This window comes from Rhinolophus sinicus, linkage group LG02, assembly GCF_036562045.2.
Source record: "Rhinolophus sinicus isolate RSC01 linkage group LG02, ASM3656204v1, whole genome shotgun sequence".
NCBI classification, from domain to species: domain Eukaryota; kingdom Metazoa; phylum Chordata; class Mammalia; order Chiroptera; family Rhinolophidae; genus Rhinolophus; species Rhinolophus sinicus.
In genome coordinates, this window is record NC_133752.1 from 7,034,639 (window position 1) to 7,044,682 (window position 10,044).

Genomic DNA, 10,044 nt, shown 5'->3' on the forward strand with positions numbered 1-10,044 from the left:
GCACGGGCCATGTCCCAGGTCCAACACACGACTTCTCATAAGCCTCACAAATGAGAATAGATATTGTGACATCACTTTACAGAAAAGGAAATCAAGTCTCAGAAAGAGAAGCAACATTCCAGTAAATTTTATCTTTGACTTAAACCAAAATCTTTTAGATACAAAGCCCAAAGCTGAGACCTAACGGGGAGTATATATATTTTATATATATACATGAAATGTTTTTTTCTAGTTTTAGAATGGAAATCACCTTCATCAATTGGTTATAATTTTTAACAAAGCAGAAAAACATCGTGTTCATGACTGGCTTTATATGTCAATAGTTTTAGTCTGATCTTAGTAGCTTTTAATATGTGCAGACATCATCCTATTAGAATGTTTATTTAATAATTAAGATTTGTTTAACACTGAAATATTAGAAATAGCTTTATCAGGGAGGTAGGATTACAGTTTATTTTTATTACTCTCTAATTACTTTGTCCTGAATTTTGCATTTTTTATATTAAGCACATATTAAACAATATAATGTTGACAAATAAGTATATTTTAATGTGGCAGGTGTAGACAATTATTTGAAGATATACAATAACTTGCACAGAAGATAGACTCATTTACTTTGGGATTATACGGATTTGTTGGCCAGAAAAATCTAAATTTCAATTTCATTGAATATCACAGTCATTTCTTTATGTTTTACATAAAATGGGAGGGAAAGGGGGAAAAGGCACAGTTTTTGATTCCAAGAAGGTTGCAAAATATGATTTTGTCCAAACTGATCCAAATGCAGGGCGTGATTTCCCCTCAGAGCTGCCTGCGTAGTTCCTGTGTATAATCCCCACAGCTAATTCTAATTCCATGGTTTACATAAATATTCTACCCACTGATATTGAGTTTAATATCCTCTACCCTCCACTCCTCTCGCACCTTGCTGGCATTTCTGATGTAACATTCTAGATGCACTTTTATTAGTTCCCTTCCCAAAATGATGAGTTTCCAGGCCAAGTTTTATGCCTATTCAGTGATATGTTCCTTTACCACCAAATGTAGTATCTTGCAAATAGAACAAAAGTCAATAAATGCTTGTTTTATTGAATAATTCCAGCCACAGGGGCCAAAGTGCTAACAAAGTGCCACAACCTCAGAGAAGGAAAGGGGGTCGGGGCATCTGTGCTTAACAGTCATGTTTATCATTCAGGGCCAGTGGCCTCTGTTTTTAATTGTAATTTACCTGATTTTTCTACACTATTGACTTTTCCTTAAATAATTCCTTTTTTACATATGAAGATCAAAAATCTTTCCAGCTGAAGACCTGCCCACACAGTCACTTATGAGCTGTGCTCACAAAATGCCAAGGAGCATTAAGAATCCCTCCCATGAGGAATGTGTTGTATCGCAAAGTTTTAAGGTGGACCAAGTGAAGAAATACTAGCTCTACATTTGAGGAGCAACGCTAGGCGGAGGGTTAGAAGGCTGTGGCCCAACGTTTATAATGCCTCATCCAACAGGTGTGGGTGAAACGCATCAGAACAATGAGCGAAGTCTGCCATCTACAGGTCGGCAAGTGTATCACCACGTATGTGCCAGTAGACCCTGAATCTAAGGCCTAACAAATCTGGGGTAATACACAGAGAAGTGATGTCAAAGAGAAAATACTTTTCAAAATTTTTGGAGTCAATGCTTTGTTCCTGTCCTTCAGTGTAGGTATATAAGTAAAAAGCTAAAATTGGCTAAATGGCATTCTCTGCAAAACCATCGCTTTATAAGATTGAAGATGGCAAGCTTTGTGTGTCTCCCACTTTCATTTTTTTTCATGGTGCTCTACCCCTTTTTGTACTGTAATTATCTCTATACGTGTCTGTTTCCCCAGGAGTCAGTTAACTCCTACAGTGCAGGGGACCCACAGAATTCATTTTGGCATGCCCTCTTGCCTAGCACAGTGTCTGACACATAGCAGATATTCCACAAAGATTGATGCTGGATGATTAAGGGAATAAAAGAATAAATGAGGAGGATCCAAGATAGCAGAGTAGATAAACACCATGTCTGCATCCTTCCATAAACACAATAAACTTACAACTAAATTATAAAACAACCAACCTGGAGAACCATCTGAAGTCTAGCCAAACAGAAGTCCTATAACTAAAAATTTAAAGAAGCTACCTCAAGACTGGTAGGAGGAGTGGAGACGTGGAACAGACCTCAAACCTCCGAGTGGTGGTCGAGAATCAGGAGGGATCTCTCAGCCATGGAGGCTCCCCCAAGAGAAACGAGTGACCCCAGCCCCACATCAGCCTGGAGTATTGGTGCCAAGAAGAGGAACCCCACAACATCTGGCTGTGAAAAACAGTGGGGATTCTGACCGTCTGGGTGCATGAAAGGCAGCAGGAAACCCAGACGATCTCTTAAATGGCCAGCGCACAGACTCACTCGCTCACAGACACTCACCTTGGGCTCCAGTGGAGGGACAGTTACTCCAGAAGTGTCGGAGGCATGCGGGGGTGCAGACGGAGGTGTGTGGCTACAGGAGAGGGGAACTGGAAGACAGTCAGCATTTTCTCTGTGAGAAGTCCTCCTTCTTTGCAGCTGGCAGACAGACGGCATCTTTCTGGGTTAAGCCCGCCCCTACATGGCCAAACCTGAATCTGATTGGCCTGATGAGCTCCACTGCTCCACCCTGTTGACTCACTGGGACCCCACCCTACCCAACTCACCCAGCACTAGAGGCACTTTCTCTCCAGCAGCCCCAACCCACCCACATTGTACTATTTCTTAGAAACCTATTGGGGTCGGCAGGCCCCAGGTGGCTGGCAACTGGCCTCCATGTGCTGAGACTTTTGCTGAGTCACTCCAGGCTCAGCACTGGCACCAAACCAGAATCTACATTAACCTGGTGAACTCAACTTTTCCCACTCTAGTGACTCTCTTAGGACCTGCCTCACCCAGCTTGCATGTGCCACGAGGTTTTATCAGTGGCTGAAACTTAAGGCAGCTAACAGGTGGCAGCAGGCTTAGGGGTGTCCTATATTTTTGCAGAGCTACCCCAGGCCTGGTGCTGGAGATAGATATCCTCAGTTCATAGTGTGGCATCGCCCACACCTCCAGGTTTAGCACAGGCAGCAAAAACTGTGGATCACTTTGTAGCTCTTACCAAGTACTCCCTGCCAGTCACAGGCAGTAGGTGATCTGGGCCTGCATGGAAGCCCCTCCCAAGAGAGGCCCCAGAACCAACATACTTGGAGGTTAGCATCAGACCACAGCAGAGCACAACCCAATTATGCCCACAAGCAGCACACCCAAAGGGCAGTCTCAACAGGCACCAGAGCTCGCTGGAGCAAATCCTACTCAGTGGGGTAAGCAGCCACACACACAGCAGCCTATTAGCTGTGGACATGGCCAAACCCCACAGCCAATCAGCCTGAGGGTCAATTCTACCCACATGCCAATAGCAATCAAGGCTCGGCTACAACAAGAGGAACACACAACTCACACAAGGGACACTCCTGGAGCACCCAGCACAGGTGACCAGGGAGACGGTGCCAGGGCCCCACAGAACAACTAGGTCACCAGACTTAGTTCACCAGGTCACCAGACCAAGACTGGGAGACATAGCAGATCTATTTAATACATAGAAATAAACACAGAGAGGCAGCCAAAATGAGGAAACAAAGAAATGTATCTGAAATGAAAGAATAGGAGAAAACTCCAGAAAAAGAACTAAATGAAGTGGAGGCAAGCAACCTACCAGAGACAGAGTTCAAAACAATGGTTATAAAGATGCTTAAGGAACTTAGTGAGAAGTTCGACAAAGAGATAGCAAGCATAAAAAAGGACATAGAAATCATAAAAAGAACCAGTCAGAAGTGAAGAATACAGTAATTGAAAGGAAGAATGCACTAAAAGGAATCACCAGCAGACTAAATGAAGCAGACGATTGAATTAGTGATTTGGAAGACAAGGTAGCACAAAGCACTGAATCCAGGCAGCAAAAAGAAAAAAGAATTTCAAAAAATGAGAATAATTTAAGAGACCTCTGGGACAACATCAAACATAACAACACTCACATCATAGGAGTACCAGAAGGAAAAGGGAGAAAGAAAGGGATTGAGAACCTATTTGAAGAAATAATAACTGAATACTTTCATAACCTGGCAAAGGAAATAGACACACAAGCCCAAGAAGCACAGAGAGTCCCAAAAAAAGATGAACCCAAACAGGCCCACATCAAGACGAATTATAATTAAAATGGCAAAGTTTAAAGACAAAGAGAGAATCCTAAAAACAGCAAGAGAAAGGCAACTAGTAACTTATAAAGGAACTCCCATAAGACTGTCAGCTGGTATCTCAACAGAAAATTTGCAGGCCTGAAGGGATTGGCACAAAATATTCAAAGTGATGAGAAACAAGGACCTAAAAGCAAGACTACTCTATGCAGCAAGGCTATCATTTAAAATTGAAGGACAGATACAGAGCTTCCCAGACAAGAGAAAGCTAAAAGAATTCATCACCACCAAACAAGTATTACAAGGAATGTTAAAGGGACTTCTTTAAGACGGAAAATGAAAGATCAAAATTATGAATAATAAAATGGCAATAGCTACATATCTATCAACAGTTACTTTCAATGTAAATGAATTACCTGCTCCAATCAAAAGACATAGGAGGGCTGAATGGATAAGAAAACAAAACCTTTACATATGCTGCCTACAAGAGACTCACTTCAGATTGAAAAACACACACAGACAGAAAGCAAGGGAACAGAAAAAGATATTTCCTAAAAATGGAAAAAAAAAAAAAAAAAAGCTGGGGTAGAAATACTTATACCAGGCAAAACAGACTTTAAAACAAAAGCTATAACAAGGACCCAGTAATCCCACTTCAGGGTATTTATCCAAAGAAACCCAAAACTACTTCGAGGGGATGTGTGCATCCATATGTTCACTGCAGCAAAAAGGTAAGCATCCAAAATAATTGTTTACAATGACCAAGATGTGGAGGCAGCTGATGTGGTGTCCATCGATGGATGAATGGATAAAGAGGAGGTGGTACATACATACAATGGAATATTGCTCGGCCATGGAAGGGAATGGGTTCTTGCCATCAGCAGTGGCATGGATGGACCTGGACGGTATGGTGTTGAGTGGAATGTCAGACCGAGAAAGGCAGATGCAATGTGATTTCACTTATATGTGGAATCTAAAGAGCAAAATAAACAAACAAAACAGAAACAAACTCACAAATACAGAAAACATTTTGGTGGTTGCCAGATGAAAAGGGAGTTCAGAGGGGGGGAGAAAAAGGGGGGAGGATTAAGAAGTACAAATTGGTTGTTACAATATAGTCATGGGGATATAGGGTATAGTATAAGGAGTATTGTCAATAATACTGTAATAACTATACATGGTGTCAGATGGGTCCTAGATTTGTTGGAGTGATAGATGGGAGTGGGTTAGGTGACAGGGTGAAAAAAGTGAAGGGATTGATCAAAATGGCAGCGTGAGGTGAGCCTCTGTAAAGCTCCCCTGGAATTTACAACTAATCGAACAACAATAACTCCACAGTGGACTCCCTGCACAGCAGACAGGCAAGACGAAGAGGTCCACTACTGAATTCACCTAAAGGTGGGTGAATCGCACGAGTGGGGGAGGATGGAAGAGAGAAGAGCAGAGACGGAGCCTCGTGCACAGGACGCAGACCTAGCTCAGTGCGCGGAGCTCGCTGTTTCCCAGAACTACTGCAGCTGCGGGAGAGGAAAGAACTCGAACTGCTAGGGCTCTGCTTATAGCCCACAGGGCTGAGGGGGCAACAATAACATGGCTGAACCCAACGCTCACGGCAGAGACCTCCGAGAAAAGACTGAGGTGAGAAGGCTGAAAATGGTGGTTTAAGCCCTCACTGCCGAGCAGAGAAAGGAAGCCTTAAGCACTGAGACTAGCCGCCCCCTCCCTACCCTCCCAGAGCTCGCCCCGCCCCCACCTGCCCGGTGCTAGAAGCAGAACAGTAGCAGTGTCAGACCAAAAGAACAGAATATTTGCTTTTCTGAGAACTGTGGACCGCAGACAGATTCTCAGCCCAACTAGTTCCAGCAAAGGGGAGGGAGCTGTGGAAGCAGGACCGGCTGTGGTGGTGGTCGCTGCCATTGCTCTGGACCACCTCTCACAACTCACCCCGCCCCTAGCCCCACCTATCTGGGCAGATCCCTGCAGGAGTAAACAGAACTGCTGAAACATACGGGCTCTGAATCTGAAGCTGGAAGAGCTTTGGAACTTCAAAAGCTCTCCACATGCCCACACGGACATTGCGCCCTGTGACCCAGGCGAATTATTAACAGAGGAGAAGCCTGTCTCCCAGGGAATCCCCCCATTGTGTGAGAAGCTGGAATAGTGCAGAGAAAAAGTAGCACTACCGTGTGAGAGAGGAAAAACAGGCTGCAGTCGGAAAGAAAATAAGACATCCTACCAACAAGTACTGGAAAACAAAAGAAAGACCTCTTCCTATCAACCTATTGCAGAAGCCACTCCTGTAGATGGCTAGGAAGAGAAATAACAAATCAGTAATTGCCATGAATAACCAAGGCAACCAGACAGCTCAGAAAGAATGTGAAAGTCTCCAGAAAAGGAACTTAAAGATATAGGAATATGTGACTTAAATGACAGAGAATTCAAGATTGCAGTTCTGAAAAAACTCAACGAGATGCAAGAAAACACAGAAAGGCAGTTTAATGAACTCAGACACACTATCAAAGAACAACATGAGCATTTTATGAAAGAGATTGAAATTTTAAAAAAGAACCAAATAGAATTTCTGGAGATTAAGAACTCAATAGAAGAAATTAAGAATGAAATAAACAGCTTAGGTAGTAAAGTTGACCATATGGAGGAAAGAATCAGTGACATCAAAGATAGAAACCTGGAAATTACACAGATGGAAGAAGAAAGAAACTTGTGACTTAAAAGAAATGAAAGAACTCTACAAGAACTTTCGGACTCCATCAGAAAGAGCAATATAAGAATAATGGACATACCAGAAAGAGAAGAAAGAGAGAAGGGAACAGAGAATATAGTCAAACAAATTGTTGATGAGAACTTCCCAAACTTGTGGACAGAACTGGATCCTCGAATCCAAGAGCAAATACAACACCTAATTATATCAATCCCAACAGGCCTTCTCCAAAGCACATTGTATTGAAGCTGTCTAAAATCAACGACAAAGAAAGAATCCTCAAGGCAGCCAAGGAAAAGAAGATGGTAACCTACAAAGGAAAGCCCATTAGATTATCATCAGATTTTTCAGCAGAAACTCTACAAGCCAGGAGGGAGTGGAACCAAATATTCAAACTATTGAAAAAGAGAAACCATGAGCCAAGAATAATATATCCAGCAAAGATATCCTTTAGATATGAAGGAGGAATAAAGACCTTTCCAGACATACAGAAGCTGAGGGAATTTTCTAACACATGACCTGCACTACAAGAAATACTAAAGAAGGCTATTCGACCGCCATCAACAGGGACAATTTGTGGCAACCAAAACATAAAAAGGGGGAGAGTAAAGGCCTGAATCGGAATATGGGAATGGAGAAAGTAAGCGTGCTGAAGAAAATGGAATACTCTAAATATCAAACTTTCTTTTATATAAACTTAAGGATAACCACTCAAAAAAAAATCCATAACTGAAATATATACTGTAATAAAAGAAGAAACAGAGGGAAACATCATAGAATACAACCACACAGAAATAATAGACAACAACAAAAAGGCAAAGAAACAATGGAGACACAGCCTTACCAGAAAACAGAAGATAGAATGACAGGAAATCCTCACATATCAATAATCACCCTAAATGTAAATGGACTGAACTAACCGTAAAAAGGCACAGAGTAGCAGATTGGATCAAAAAACTAAACCCAACCATATGCTGTCTCCAAGAGATACATCTCAGCTACAAGGACAAGCATAGACTCAAAGTGAAAAGGTGGAAATTGACACGCCAAGCAAATGGTACCCAGAGAAAATCAGGTGTAGCCATAATGATATCAGATGAAACAGACTTCGGGGTGAACAAGATAGCAAAAGAAAAAGATGGACATTTCATAATGGTAAAGGGGACAATACAACAAGAAGACATAATAGTCATCAATATTTATGCCCCCAATCAGGGAGCACCGAAATATACCAAGCAACTACTAACAAAACTAAAGGGAGAAATTGACCAAAACACAATTATACTAGGGGACTTAAATACATCATTGACAGCTATGGATAGATCATCCAAACAGAAAATAAATAACGAAATAGCAGCCCTAAATGACACATTAGATGAAATGGACATAATTGACATTTATAGAGCACTTCATCCTAAAACATCAGACTATACATTCTTTTCTAGTGTACATGGAACATTCTCAAGGATAGACCATATATTGGGACATAAAATCAGCCTCAGCAAATTTAAGAAGGTTGAAATCATACAAAGCATATTCTCTGATCACAAATCTTTAAAACTGGGTATCAACTGCAAAAGAAAACAGGAAAAAAAACACAAATACATGGAGATTAAACAACATACTTTTAAAGAACGACTGGGTCAAAGAAGAAATTAGAGGACAGATCAAAAGATACATAGAAACAAATGACAATGAAAATACATCCTACCAAAATTTTGGGGATGCAGCGAAAGCTGTTTTAAGAGGGAAATTTATATCATTACAGGCCTATCTCAAGAAACAAGAAAACTCCCAAATAAATAACCTCATGTTACACCATAAAGAACTAGAAACAGAAGAACAAGTGAAGCCCAAGGTCAGCAGAAGAAAGGAAATAACAAAAATCAGAGCAGAACTAAATGAAATAGAGAACAAAAGACAATAGAAAAAGTTAATGTGACAAAGAGCTGGTTCTTTGAAAAGATTAACAAAATTGACAAACCCTTGACTAGACTCACTAAGATAAAAAGAGAAAAGACACTAACAAAATCAGAAATGAAAAAGGGGAAGTTATCACGGACACCACAGAAATACAAAGGATCATCCAAGAATACTATGAAAGACTATATGCCACCAAATTCAATAACCTAGAAGAAATGGACAAGTTCTGAGAAACATATAGCCTTTCAAGTCTGAACCATGAAGAACTGGAAAATCTAAACAGACCAATCCCCAGTAACGAAATTGAATCAGTCATCCAAAACCTTCCCAAAAGCAAAAGTCCGGGACCAGATGGCTTCACTAGTGAATTCTACCAAACCTTCAAAGAGGATCTAATACCAATCCTGCTCAAACTCTTCCAAAAAATTGAAGAAGAGACAGTACTCCCTAACTCATTTTATGAGGCCAACATTACCCTGATACCAAAACCTGGTAAGGACAACACAAAAAAAGAAAACTACAGACCGATATCTCTGATGAATACAGATGCAAATATCCTAAACAAAATTTTAGCAAATTGAATACAACAATGCATTAAAAAGATTATTCATCACTACCAATTGGGGTTCATCCCCGGGGCACAAGGATGGTTCAACATCCACAAATCCATCAATGTGATACATCACATCAACAAAATAAAGGACAAAAATCATATGATTATATCAATTGATGCAGAAAAAGCATTTGACAAGATACAACATCCATTTATGATTAAAACACTTAATAAAATAGGTATAGAAGGAAAATACCTTAACATAATAAAGGCCATATATGACAAGCCCTCAGTTAATCTCATAATTAATGGTGAAAAACTGAAGCCCTTTGCTCTACGTTCAGGAACACGACAGGGCTGTCCCCTATCACCTCTGCTTTTCAACATAGTGTTGGAAGTCCTTGCCAGAGCAATCAGGCAAGAGAAAGAAATAAAAGGCATCCAAATTGGAAATGAAGAAGTTAAAGTATCACTCTTTGCAGATGACATGATGCTATATATAGAAAACCCTAAAGACTCCACCAAAAAGCTATTAGAAACAATCAACAAATACAGTAAATCTGCTGGCTACAAAATCAACGTACAAAAGTTCATTGCATCCCTACATATTAACAATGAAATCTCAGAAA

The 10,044-nt window shown here is 40.7% G+C and overlaps 1 long non-coding RNA gene across 2 annotated transcripts in view; it reads right to left on the reverse strand.

Annotated features, from left to right (window-relative positions):
* The window catches only part of LOC141568229 (uncharacterized), a 298,088-nt gene extending 295,517 nt beyond the window's left edge, over nt 1-2,571 (reverse strand). For both annotated transcript variants that reach the window (XR_012491299.1, XR_012491298.1), the window contains exon 1: nt 2,446-2,571. This is a non-coding gene — a long non-coding RNA (uncharacterized LOC141568229). The remainder of the gene's footprint in view (nt 1-2,445) is intronic.
* Nucleotides 2,572-10,044: the final 7,473 nt, after the last annotated feature.